The sequence below is a fragment of the Neodiprion pinetum genome, chromosome 3, assembly GCF_021155775.2.
Source record: "Neodiprion pinetum isolate iyNeoPine1 chromosome 3, iyNeoPine1.2, whole genome shotgun sequence".
Lineage (NCBI taxonomy): Eukaryota > Metazoa > Arthropoda > Insecta > Hymenoptera > Diprionidae > Neodiprion > Neodiprion pinetum.
The window spans coordinates 8,596,610-8,611,371 of record NC_060234.1 but is presented as its reverse complement, the minus strand read 5'-3'; the positions used below and the strand labels follow the sequence as shown (position 1 = coordinate 8,611,371).

The window sequence follows — 14,762 nt, the reverse complement described above, 5'->3', positions numbered from 1 at the left end:
AGGATTTCAGATGACTATGTACGAAGTGAAATATCTCTCACAATCGGTACAACCTCGATTGACGAAGTGACCGTAAGAAACACCGCACGGTGTGATCGATGAGTTAACGATATCGAATCGAGTTGGGTTAGGTTAGGGTTGGGCCTGATGATCTCATTCAACTGGGAGGCAATTAGCGCGCAGCAGTTGACGACAGACGAGTGAGACCGACAACCAGCCGGGTCAACGCGCGTCGATGTCTGCCCGAGTGCGTTTCAACTAATTACCAATTACCAACCTCTTGGACGCGCGTGCTTATTACATTTAAATTCATGCACATAGATGCATACGCGCAACCATACCTAATACTGTCCTGTATACTTATATGCCTACTTCTTCCGTCGCATAACCGCTGAACGCATGCGCCTCTCGCCCCTCGATGTTACATTAGAGGTATAAAAGTCCGAAGTGAAGTTAGTAACGTTTAACGTAACGGAACAGCGGGAAGAAAAATCATCTCGTGGAATTTGAGAACGAATTTCTAGGAGTTGGATTTTTTAAATCTCAGTATTTTTTCTTTATCATGGCTAACTAAATTTCGGACAACCCTGAAGGTAAGAAGTAACTATTTTTCTCCAAAACATTCATCGCGGTGTAACGTTACCAACTTCAAACTCATAGAACTATGCATGCTGCCGAGGCAAACTTTCCGTCACACACAATACAACTCGCCGAGGCGCATAATAATGAACCCACAATGCGCAGACCGATGCGCTTTATCGTTATACCACACTCACCGTACTGCGCATGCACATTGTACATACATACACTGGATTCTATAACGTCGTATCATTATCCGACTCGTTCTTCTTGTAGTTCAAATGAGGCGTTCTATATCAACTCAGTCACTTTTTTTTCATCATCTCGGATCTGTTCCGTAATTGGTTATATAATAGTACTACTTAAAGGCGCTATCTGTGAATTTTGCCAGATAATTTAGATTACTTGATTCGGAAATGGTTTTTTTTTTTTTTTTTTTTACTACATCATGCAAGATTGAAGTCAGACAAAAAAACTTTTCAACAAAAAAGTAATGTTTTGCCATGAAGTATCTGATGCAATATATGTTATATTTTTGATGGCATCGAAAATGTTATTTTGAGCGAAAAAAATTTATATTTTTGTTTTTTCTCTTAATGCGACAACTTTGATTTTGCCGTGAATTTTACAGGGTATTTGGCAGTGGATCGGGAACGTATAAAAAAATTGACATCGTCGAACTCTCCATTCTTGTCGGGTAGAAAAAATATTTTACCGAAACAAGTGAAATTAAGAGTGAACCATCGTGATGTCTTTTATTTTTCCGACGCTATCGCGCGTGCACACGTACAAGTGAATTTCGCATGACGAATTATCAAAGACGACAGCACACTTTTCAAATGTTTTGTGACGAGATGATTTTTTATTCAAAATTGTTGTGGGTGAAATAACGGTGGGAGGTTACAGTTTAATCGAAGGTAACGAAAAAAATTATTATAAAGTATTCCGTTGACACCTGACACACGTATTCACACACTCGCAACGTCAATATGGCTACCGCTGACACGACTGCGACAGCATTTTGGTTGTTTAACGATTCGCGGCACTTAGATATCACTAAAATTTATTTCACCCACAAGAAAACAGCAGCCCGAATAGTTTAGTTGCAACTCCGTTGTTGGTTAAGCTTTATTTACTAATATTTTACGACGCGAAAATTCAATCACATAAGATGGCGCCACCATTAACTTTTCGGCTCGGCGCTGAATCGGCAAAGCCATGCCACGGCCGAGCACGAATTTGTGAAACTATTTATATTTATTATGATTTGCCAGATCGTCGTATTGGCCATACATGTGAAATGCATATCAATTTTGAATAACTCGTGAGGATAACGACACGTAATTTGCGTGTATAACCTAAAACTTATCATGATCATTATTCACCTCTGACGAAAATGTCTCTACCGACGTATAATTGAAAAGCGATAATGAGATCCATTGACAAATTATTCTGAAGTACATTATTCGTTATTCTGCTTTCGACTTTAGATAGAATGTTATTTTCAGACTTGCCGTCAAATGTTCGGGGTACATATTTTAGCTCTAATATTGCGAAAACAAAGTTTGAATCGTGAAATACGTTACCTAGTAGAAGAAAACCTGGTTACGATTACTGCGGTTATAGTTTATAAATCTGATCAGAAAATTTAATTTTATAAACATAAATAATCAAATCAACATTTATGGAGTGGTATTCCGAAAGTAGACAGAAAAAATTGTGCCGGTTGTAATTGAGCTAGGATCGTATGACAGGATCTTTAAAGCGATTACACAACTTAGTTTACATGCCGAGAGTTTACTGTACAATGTCACTAGTAACACTTCCGAAAGATGTAATGTTATCGTTGGAAAGTTCAAAGGAGGAAAGCGTATTCATTGCCAAAGTGCTGGGTCTGTTTTGTACGATTCAACACACCAGAGGCGTACTCAAAGTCGAGTGCTGCGATGGAGAAGAATCGAACTACCGAATTTCAACTACAAGCAATTTTTTTAATCATCCCAATTATGATATGAATCAAAGTAACGCAATAGAACTAAAAAAGCTTAGATGACAGTTTATCTGCATACATTATATGTTTTGACTAAAAAATGTTATGCGCTACGTAATATTACACCATAGCGCATAACAGTCGTGCTTCCTCGGAAGCGTAATAAAGATTTGTTTTTAGTTTCCTAGATGAGGTACCTTGATCTTCAAAAAACTGCTGTGCCAAGTATGCATATACTGAACATGATTGCGATCTGCAGCATATTCGGTTAATGGCTTGAACACAGCCTGGAATTTCGAAAGGCACAAAATGAATCCAGCAATGGTTCCAAGAAAGCACTGAGTTGCAAATGTACAAAATTGTACGACGCGAATGCTGCATGCCAATATAACATATATGTTGCATTAAATTGTTTCTGGACAAACATAATTTTTTTGTGTTAAAATTTTTTTAACATCCTTTAAACTTTCATGATATACGGGTTTGAAGAAAAAAACATTTCCGAGATGAATGTACAGAAAAATTTGAAAAAGTTCACAGAGAGTACCTTTAAGAAGTACTACTATACAGGGTGTCCCTAAATTGAGGGACACGGACCAGCCAGCGTGATACCTGACTGAAATGCAACCGAGAATTTCTTTACCGGAAGCTCGTCCGACGCATAGTTTTTGAATTATAAGCGATAGTGTTAGGCCAATCAGAGTGCACCATTTCATCTGGATTTGCCGCCCCGGAAATTGCTGTTTTGTTCGCTGGGTGAATTATTATTATTCGGTTACAAATTAAATATCGGCACCTCCCCTCTCTCGCTGTTGTACCCCTTCTCGAGCGCTGACCTCGGTATTGTTGCCGCGGCACACGCTGCCGGCCGCACACTCGTGTGTGTGAAACATAAGCGAATGCCCAGCTACACAATACTACGAAACACATCTACGAGTGAAAATAAAAATAAATCTCGAAATAAATCAGCGGATTCAAGATTTAATGTTATAAAACACTTCCAATCATCGATGTATGCATAAAACTAGAGATTTTAGATGATTGATATGCCGTTAGGGTTCATAATTAGTCATTCAATCAATCTGAATTATGCTTTCCGAACATTTTTTGTGTCTTTGCAACATAACTTTTCGACTAGTTTGAAATTCATCATTGACATCCGATTTTTCAATAATGCGAGGGAACAACAACTCGCTGAATTGACGTGTCAATAGGTTTGTAAATCAATTACGATTCACCTGAGTTAACACAAAATAACTGAATAAATGAAAATTCACTGAATCACTAAAAATGATAACTGAAATCTGGAGAATTATTTGAGATATAACTGAATTAGGAAGAGTTGTAATAAGTCAAGTTACTTTGAATACCTTCAGATTCGTCCCGAAATTTTATGTTTAGAGAGAAAAATAATCAAATTCAAATAAAAAAGTAATTTCAAATCAAGAAGAAGAAAATTCCCAAATACCTGAATTCAAATGAAGCAATTTCAATTTAATAAATCTATCTGAATTTGAGGAAAAAATAATTATTATTATTTGGAATAGAAAAATGAAGTCGAATTACATGAATAAATTCAATCAATTCAACTCAAAAAAATATGGTGTCATTCAAATTCCCAGTTATTTCCTCGTCGATTCAATGTGGGTCTGGAGTGGCAAGTAACGTTGAAATTGTTGAGATCAATGCTAGTGATGGACACTTATCTGAGACTAATCGATGTATCGATTAATCGATTTCAACAAAGTAATCGGACACGGCTCGATTAAATTGGTAAAAATTAATCAATTTGGTAAATTTCTGCGTGTAGTCTTAATATCAGAAGAGATATTTCGATAATTCATAGTCTTATTCAAAATATTTTTAAGTTTGACAAATTTTGAGTAATTGATACTTAAATCACATACACCGATACTGTATTGCATCGTTCGTATGAGTAGACAAGCGGTTCCAGACCCACATTGAATCGACGAGGAAATAACTGGGAATTTGAATGACACCATATTTTTTTGAGTTGAATTGATTGAATTTATTCATGTAATTCGACTTCATCTTTCTATTCCAAATAATAATAATTATTTTTCCTCAAATTCAGATAGATTTATTAAATTGAAATTGCTTCATTTGAATTCAGGTATTTGGGAATTTTCTTCTTCTTGATTTGAAATTACTTTTTTATTTGAATTTGATTATTTTTCTCTCTAAACATAAAATTTCGGGACGAATCTGAAGGTATTCAAAGTAACTTGACTTATTACAACTCTTCCTAATTCAGTTATATCTCAAATAATTCTCCAGATTTCAGTTATCATTTTTAGTGATTCAGTGAAGTCTCATTTATCCAGTTATTTTGTGTTAACTCAGGTGAATCGTAATTGATTTACAAACCTATTGACACGTCAATTCAGCGAGTTGTTGTTCCCTCGCATTATTGAAAAATCGGATGTCAATGATGAATTTCAAACTAGTCGAAAAGTTATGTTGCAAAGACACAAAAAATGTTCGGAAAGCATAATTCAGATTGATTGAATGACTAATTATGAACCCTAACGGCATATCAATCATCTAAAATCTCTAGTTTTATGCATACATCGATGATTGGAAGTGTTTTATAACATTAAATCTTGAATCCGCTGATTTATTTCGAGATTTATTTTTATTTTCACTCGTAGATGTGTTTCGTAGTATTGTGTAGCTGGGCATTCGCTTATGTTTCACACACACGAGTGTGCGGCCGGCAGCGTGTGCCGCGGCAACAATACCGAGGTCAGCGCTCGAGAAGGGGTACAACAGCGAGAGAGGGGAGGTGCCGATATTTAATTTGTAACCGAATAATAATAATTCACCCAGCGAACAAAACAGCAATTTCCGGGGCGGCAAATCCAGATGAAATGGTGCACTCTGATTGGCCTAACACTATCGCTTATAATTCAAAAACTATGCGTCGGACGAGCTTCCGGTAAAGAAATTCTCGGTTGCATTTCAGTCAGGTATCACGCTGGCTGGTCCGTGTCCCTCAATTTAGGGACACCCTGTATAACCAATTATGGAGCATATCCGCAAAGATGAAAAAAAAGTGGCTGAATTTGTGGAGAACGCACCAAATATGTCGTGAATTTACGGGGAAACGATACGATATGCATCGCATTCCAATTCTCAAGATCCAGGTGAAGGAAAGAGACATTTTTGAAATTGAAAAAACTGTGAAGAGTTTATCCCCTTTAAATGAAATCTCGTCATAAAAGGTCGATTATTTAGAGAGGACGTCTCATACAAATACGAGTCCAAGTCGTCCATCGGACCTTAGCCTAACCATTTTGCATTCAGGTTACAACACACTGAGAAAATGTAAGAAGCACGGAATTGAATTTTGTCATGTTCATGTAACAATGAATTCTTAACCGAAGTTTATTTTACAAACTCTGCATTGCATGAAATTAAGTAAACCGTAATAAAGCAACATCTATAATAAACTCATATTCTTCAAATTCGACTCCTTCAAAGTTAATCAAAAGTTAGAAAACAGCGATCGTTTTTTCGAATGTTTCGTTAAAGTGTTTGTTACTAATTTCAATCCTGTGGAAAAGTTCGCTCGCCATGTCAGAATGCATTTCAAAACGATAAAAGTTTCAAACGTTAAACAAGTTACCGAATAAATTGAACTTTAGAAAAAACGAAATTAATCTCTATAACGTGTAAACAAATCAATGACCGCAAATTGATTAAGAAATCTCGGGTATAATATAATTTAGTTACTTTCATCAATGCCAAAATCGCATAATTTGTCAAATTTTCATGGATAAAGTCTGATTATGTGAATATTAAAAACAAATGAACTGTTCATCGAAGTAATTCGTCATTTTAGAATGAATAAATTCTCAGTTGCTAAAATTTCCGTAAAGACGAAATTTTGCAGGTGTAGCGGTCTGCATTACCGCGTGAGTAAATACCTCGAGTCATCGTAGCCGCAGTGATCACCGACAGAAGGCGAAGCCTACGATTTGTTCTCACGTTTAAAGACGGCCAGCACTGAAACATAACTGGGCAAAGTACTGGCACATATCGTGCCTTAAACTAATGAGTAAGGAAAATATAGAGCTTTGGTAACGCTTAGCCATGCTATAATCAGCGACCATATTTTTGAAGGGGCTCAGGTCGTCCCAGGCTGCTTGGACTACTTTTCCGAGCGGCTAGGTGAAGCGATCTGCCCGGCAAACGGTTCAGCAACTTCATAATCCACCGAAACCGCGTCCACAGCGAGGTTTCACCCAATGACGCTAAATTCATATCTGACCGAGCCGTGACGTCACGGCCCAAGCCATGATTGTCTATCTCGGGTGAACGCGTAAGCCAACAACCTCTCTAGTAAAGTCTCATGTTCATCGAGTTATAAACCGTCGCGGAACAGGAAAACATGAGGAACACGGATGTACGCAACTTAGGTAAGAGGGTGGTAGCGGAGATACAGTCTTGACCAAAAGTATTCCGATTAGACTGCTATATATCTATGAAAACGAGAAATGACCTTGATTGAACAGAATTTGTTGCTAATTTGAAAAATAAACAAAAGCACCCACATTTTGACAATCTTGACAGATGATACTTTTTTAATCTGTGAGAATTATAACGATGAATTTTGAATATATTACTGTACCAGAGAGAATTATGATCGTTTAAAATAGATTCTTATATTTAGCTGCAGCTGTTGTGAACATAGAAAATGGTGTCAAAAACACGTCTGGGTTTTTGAAAATAAAACTTTAACGTAGGTCGTTTGATATAATGTTACATCTATTACTTACGAGTCTGTCAAAATTGTGGTTTAAAAATATATTTCAAATAATGGCCACATAATACTTCATTATTTCCTTAAAAATATGCTATGATACATGCAAATCAAACGAATAACTTGTTTTCTTGCATCATTGCATAAAATAGAAGTAAGATATAGTAATACAGAACTGTAATCTCTCCCGAATATTTGATCCATAGTCGGATTTTTTTTTTTCAAATTTGACGGATCTTGCTGAGTATTTTGTTTTTTCCTGTTCTAAATTTATTACTCATGCAAGTAAATGGACGTCGTTTTTTCTCAAATTCAGATTACTCTATAACGGACATTACTCCTCTAAATTTACCATATTTAATGTTTCATCAGTTTTTATTCCAAAGAATATATAACATCATTTAATACATAATAACATAAGCAAAAAATTTTTAATTGAAATTCACAGCCAATGATTTGGTTCAATAATCGTCAATACAGGATCGAACTTGTTCGGGAAAAGTTGGTAATGTTTTTCATTATATCTACTGCAAATAAAAAATTCTATTTTCTTTTTTTTTATTTTTTTTTTTATTTTATTTTTATTTAACAAGAATTCTGAATATTCCATTCGGTTATATTACTATTTTTATTGTTCTAAGATGATTCTTTTTCACTATCCTTTTTACATTCTTTGAAAAAATTATTTTACGAGTTAGCAAATTCATTGTACGGAAAGAGGTCGGAAAATTCGATTTAAAATTGACCAATTGTTTTGAGAATATAGATAATTAAAACCAAAACAAAGAGAAACCGTTGATATTTTATATCTTTCGACACGCACATTATGCTCGTCTCCTTCACCTTCGCATTGTTTTTCTCTTCCCTTTTTTGGCTTTCTCGCTTTCCGGTTTTAATTTGTGAGCAATGGCGTGCGCGTTATGCACGAACCGCAGCTCTCTGCTCACGTATACGGATATGAATTTACACACGTATATTCACTACCGGGTTTTTCTTCCTTTTTTCTTCCTTCCCTTCCTTTCTTATTTTCTTTTTTACAATGGTTTTTTTTTTCACGAATTCACCGAGGCGTTGCACTACTTTGCGTCGAGCATGCAACGCCACGGGAAATAAGGATAAAAAACGAACGGCACTTCGGGAAGGACTGATATACGTTATATATATACGTATGTACTTATGTACTGGGCATTCCCTGCCAACTCGACGAACCTCTGACCCGGATTATCTCGGCCTTGATTCGTACAATTATTTACTTTACTTTACGTTAACAATTCATGCAGACTATAAAATTAATGTGACTGATACTCGTGTCTTGCAAATGATTTTTTTACAGTATAATTATGCTACTTTTTTTTAGCTTGGCACGAAAAATACAGTCGTTCGTATAATGAATATTTTTGTTTAAAGAAAGAACTTTATGGTCATGCATATGGCGTAGAAAAATGAACTTCCCAGATTCTTTTGAATCCATTTCTTTTGAAAATTCACTCTTTGCAATATATATACGGAAGTTGAAAAAATTGTACAACTAATCGTTACTAGAGTATATGTATAGATATATAGGTACATGCGTCAAAGAGAACGGAAGTAGATTTATAACCCTTCACAACGAGACGGACACAACATGTACGAATCTATTTTAGGTGAACTTCTGTATTCACTTTTTTCTACTCTCACCCCCCCCCCCCCCCTTTTTTTTTCGTTCGTCCGCCATCTCAAACACATTGTCTGTTTTGACAATCTTAATCAGGTCTTCAGAGGAGTTCAATATTCTCAACTTTTCAATAATTTTTCACCTTATTCAAACTAACATGAACGGAAATGTATTGAGTCTGATAAATCCAAACTACAGATAGGAAAATACTTGACAGTATTGTTAATAGTTTGATTGATTTTGCGTCGATGGAAATTTTTTTTGGAACGGCAAACTTAGTGAAAGTTCAAATGGAAGGCATGTGTAACTAAAAAATTCAACCACGTTTGCAAGAATATTTTTCAACTGGCACTGGAGTGTTTTGTGCGAGTCCTGCTCTTAATGCAGCGCCGTTCCGTAACGCTGACTGCATAAGGGCAACGGGATCTGTATAGAGGTGCCCCTATACATCATCGCGTGTGTAATGTATAACTGAGAATTAAGTACATATGTACGATTTATATACGGGCGTGTGCATACGCGGTGCATATTAGGTAGGGTTCCTATGGTACGTGATTTTGGAATCAGGGCAAACCCTCGAAAGCAGCGCTGCACGCAATGCATGCGGTGCGTATTATCTACCGTCCATTTATCGCAGGGCGAGAGCCGAGCGACGATTATGCCCGATAATCGTCCGACGCACACAGTCCTTGTCCCATTAGGTTGAAATAGGGCCACCCCATTCCTGGGTTTCTACATTACGTGGCTTTCCAGCTGCGGCGACGACTGACGGAACACTTTTTTCAAATGCATTTACTCGCCTATTTTACTCTGTGTATGGGAATAGCATTTATCATTACTAAACTGAAGTAGATCATATCGGCTGCTCGATCAGAACAACATCGAATCTCACAAGGGGACCCTCAAACATGGTACAAATGGATTTTGATGGGACTCAGGTATGTTGTAGAGGAAAATGGCACGAATTCTACGAATTCACTACTGCGATTTCGTACAATCCGTGCCATTTCTTTCGTTCCTTCGTGAAATGAAAATATGTTGGAGTGTTTTTGTTCAGAATTGGGTAAAAAAAATGGGGGCGTTAAGGTGATATCAACGTCGCGTTGTACATCTCCAGAACGCGGCGAGCCAAATTTTTTTTAATTTTGACAAAATTTTTACAGATCGGTTATCACTCATAGAAATTAGGAAAATTTTCACCGTTGCACTAAACGAATGGAACTATCCGGTATGATTCCACTCGGTGCTGAAGAAACATACATTTTGAGCCCAGTCCCATAAGGTTTGATAGTAAAATGATAAAATGGCAGCTGATCTGGTTTTCGATTACGAAGAACACCGACATCTTATTTTGGCGACATTTTGTGATACGGCGTGGCGGCGCTGGTGATATCTTTTGGTACTATCTGGTATTGCTCGTGCTGCCACGAGCAAACTACGCGACAACTATGTGAACTGAATCCGCGACTCTCCGACGATGATTGTTCCTGCGTCGTTTCTGTAGTTCGTACAGTAAATTGCCTGTATTTTTTTCGGAACTTGGAAAAGATCCGCACCATATACAAATCATGATTTAAATAACAAGAAGTTGTTTGTCTCGCGTTGCTCTTATTAATTCTATGAGAATGAGAAAAAAAAATAATACGAAGAATTACTCGCTCATCGCTGACGGCATAACCTCACCGCAGTGACACACAACCTAAAACATAAATATACGCAGGATCGACGAATTCGTCATTGGGATCGAAATTAAGGCAAGCTTGCTATGTCTACTCATTCATTCGTTACTTTGGTCTTAATGATCTTATAACTATTTAGTTACAGGAAACACTAATGCGCCACGCGATACAATATTTCCCGCGCTTTCGACGAAAAATTTATATGTGAATAAAAAATTTTTTAAATTTTCGAACTTGATCGATATTTTTATTGATAATAAATGAAAATGAAGTGGCTGATTTACCGGTAATAGCTAATATAAAGGAGTGGGTCCAGAGTCCATGGACACAAGACGATTAAGTTTTTTTTTTATCTTTAATTAACGTAATTAGTCGCTTTTTGTTTCCTAACTAGTCGTTTTTTCTTTCTGTTATCATAAATATTTGACTCTATGTTGATTTCATTAAAGATTATTTAATAAAAATAAGAAAAAAATGAAAACGACTGTTTTCTCTTGATTATTTTTAAATACATGTATGAGTTTGAAAAATTTGTGACTTCACATCAGGGGGGAGGGGGTTCTGAAAATGTGACAACCTGTGACAAGGACAGGGGGAGGGGTTTAAAAGTTCTAAAATTCGTGTGACGTAATTTATGGATGACCCCTTAGTTAGATTTATGACCGTGATTGTAGCTCACTTCAACCTAACCTTAAACAATAATAGTTAAATGTACCGGAACATGCAACGAAGGACAGGTTGGAATCAACGCTTTGGATAAGTGGCGGATTTTCATTTCAAATTGACAGAATCTTGTGTTATTTCGTAACCGTTTTTTTTTTCGTATGCAACTTTCGTTATTTCTATTGAAACAATGATTGCTGAACTTTAGGCTAAGCTGTAATTGTTTGACATATCAACCACTTGTAAATAAAGTCGTTCTTATGGTGGGTTCGTATTATTGATTTATAGATCTTGATACTATTGTGAACGTGTAACCAGAATAATTTCTCACGAATGTGAACTTCCGGCCTGTTTCAGGGCAATGATTGTAGCTTTGCTTGCTTGTCACTCGGCTAATTGTCAACAAAGATCTGTAATCTGTAGATTTTATTCAATTTTTGAAAGTTTTCGTTTGAATGATTCCTCGCAAATGCATTGCTTCTTGTCAAGTCAATTAATATTTGGCAAGAATCCCTATAATGGATTCACTTTATGGATTAATTGATATAATTCATTTGTAGAAACCTAATGGAAAATTGATTCTTCTAGAACGTCTTGGTTCAGAACGAGATTTTGCAGCTTTGCGCACCTATCACTCGGTTCGTTGTGGACTGGGATCTAAGATCAATAGATTTTATTCCATTTCAGATATATTTTATTACACTAATTTCTTACAAACGGGAACCACCGCCCTGGGTGAGAACTTGCATCTTTGCTCACTCGTCAACTTGACCTGGTGTCAATCCAAATATTTATTGTGGATTCACATTATTGATTTATCAAGATCGGCAATCTACGATCGCGCCAAGTTCATTGTAAAAAAATTCGACTCCTCACAAGTTTCATACGTTTGTAGATTTTTAGAGCTTTTGTTTAGCCCTACATCAATGTGATCGATGCACGGAGAGCTGAAATATACCACATGTAAGATTCCAACATTGCTCAAATCGTCAATTCGTCTTCAACAACTTTCAATTCTCAAGACTAGACATGTGAAATACGGTTTTAGGTGTATATAGATATGTAATCAGTGATGAATACGTATGTGCATCTTAGAGGATCTCACTATTTTGACCCGTGGTATAACTATTCTCTATGATTTCCATGATACAGCAAGTCGCTCGCCTGTACGAAATTTATACAATACAACAAATGAGTTGTGGTACAAGCATTTGCTGGCTTTGGTGTTTCCTTTTTGGCCTTTGTTAACCCCAAAAGTTTTGATTGTATTGTATTCTGTGCGAGCTAGTTCCAGGTCTGTTTTTTGTTCGGTTTCTGTTCATTTATTTATCATCACAGGGAATGGATATTTTTGTGCTACGCAATGCAAGCTCGATAGATAATTACTTAAGCACTATTCATGGTTCGATATCTTCTTCGAGTAATAACTTTGAGTGAAAACATGTATGAATAGTATAGTGTCCTGTTTTATGTAATCTATTCTTCTGTCTTACCTGAACATTCACCCATTCTTTTCATATTTTAGGCCAAATTGGTACGACGTGCGCATGAACAGCTAGTTTCTCAAACATGAACAACCGAACGCAGAATCAAACACGAGCATTGACGGGCAATTCTCTTAAGGAATTAGTAGAAAATTACTGGAAATCCATGGTATTCGAGTGATACTTTCATATTGAAAATCACTTGGAAATCAGTAATACGCCGAACATCTTTGAAACTTTAGGAACCACTTTCAGAATAGTGGAATACAAACTTTTTTTAATAACGGAAATCACTTGTGAATCGTTGATGATTTCAAAGCATGTGGCCCCTTCGGCCATCATCGTAGTATCTGTCCACAGATTTCTTCGTAAAACTTTAAGGTGCATCAAAAGTAGTTTTATAATATCCCTTTAGGAAAATTTGAAACTTTTACACATTCAGAAGTTGAAGTTTAGTCTTTCGGCAAAATTGTAATGATACCAATTTAACAGCAAAGTTTCATCTGTGTTGATTTTCATATACATAATTAAATGTTACCCACTTCGAAGTAAAAGACCACAAGATTAAAGATGATTCCAACATATTTACTCTTAATGTTGCATAGCTATCAACGATCAAGTTTTGCGCTATGGGACATTTGTTAACTGCATTTTTTATTTTATAATGCCTGGATGAGAAATGAGATTTACCTGGAGTTCCGATAGATAAACTTTAATAAAAATCTGAGTTCGGTGCTGATATCGAGATTCCACCATAAGTATTTGAATAATTACAGAAACTTGGACAGCTTGAAACTCTGCAAATAAGCTCGATCAATCAAAACTTAAAGTATACAAAGTGATATATGTAGTACTGAGTGCTCAGTGTTTAGACATAGTCACATGGATAAAGTTGAACTAACAAAGTATATCTTGCAAATTGTAATTGATCTTTCGGGACACAAGGAACATCAAGCTTCGAACAAGCAAAGTCAGCGATATGAATCTCGGCACAAACTTATAAATTTCAAGAAAAGAACTGTTTCGATACAATATAAACAATATAACTGGTGACAGTGCTGATTTTTTCACCAGTAAACAATGCATGGGTGATCCATACTACTTTTCAATCTCTGTGTTGTTTTATCATTTCAATCGCCTGGTAGAGATAATTAGAGTGGAATAATTTTTCAGAATCTAATAATAGTTTTCAACACAATTTCCTTTACAATACAGTTGATATTTTACTACTAAAGTTTGGTTTCTCGTCACCTTAACATTCATCGAATTCGCATATTTATGTACGTAAATAATTTCCGAACCAATCAAATCGTGATTTTATGCAATTGATTGCATAAATTGCGATGCTTACGAGCACTGTTGTGAAATATTTACAAATTGTCATAACGCAGCGAGTATCGTCTGTGCAGGTTTCTACTATTCAACTTGGTTAGAAGATGCACGCTGCGTCACCTAGCGGTGCGTAGAGGTACTTCGGTAGAAAATTGCGGCATCTAGCGGTGTGCGGAGATACTTTGGTACTAAGCTCTGCATTACCGCGGTGAAAGGAGCCTGCTACGCAAACAAGTAGCTAAAATAATAATACTAATCATTATGATGCTGTTTTTGAGGTAAGTTAAAAACTTTGGCTCGTAAATAACCTAAAAATTTAATGATGACCATCAAAATTTTTAGGCCATTTATAAACTGAAGTTCCAAACTTTAACTCAATAATAACATCATAATAATTAATATCATCAATTGAACCATTTTGGACTGTTATTTAGAAAAAATACGCAGGGAATCACTAACATAAATTACTTCGTATACGTTCGAGACATGAAAACTTGTACATAATTTTGTACCCTTAGAAATACTTTTTCTTCTAAAAAATATCTAATTGCACTTCTTGAAAGTCATTCGTGAATTTTTTTCACTGACATTCTGT

At 36.1% G+C, this 14,762-nt stretch overlaps 1 protein-coding gene, 1 long non-coding RNA gene and 1 other non-coding gene across 5 annotated transcripts in view; 2 read left to right on the top strand and 1 right to left on the bottom strand.

Annotated features, from left to right (window-relative positions):
• The window catches only part of raskol (Ras GTPase-activating protein raskol), a 232,647-nt gene that overhangs the window by 194,645 nt on the left and 23,240 nt on the right, over window positions 1-14,762 (bottom strand). The window lies entirely within an intron of this gene.
• Window positions 460-6,785, top strand: LOC124215556 (uncharacterized). Of its 2 annotated transcripts, none has more exons than XR_006882394.2 (2): window positions 460-593; window positions 6,486-6,785. It is a non-coding gene; the product is annotated as an uncharacterized lncRNA (long non-coding RNA). The 2 variants fall into 2 exon arrangements; XR_006882395.2 differs by lacking the exon at window positions 460-593 and adding an exon at window positions 5,605-5,736.
• LOC124215768 (U12 minor spliceosomal RNA) lies at window positions 6,634-6,780 on the top strand. The gene has a single exon (XR_006882445.1). It is a non-coding gene; the product is annotated as a U12 minor spliceosomal RNA (small nuclear RNA).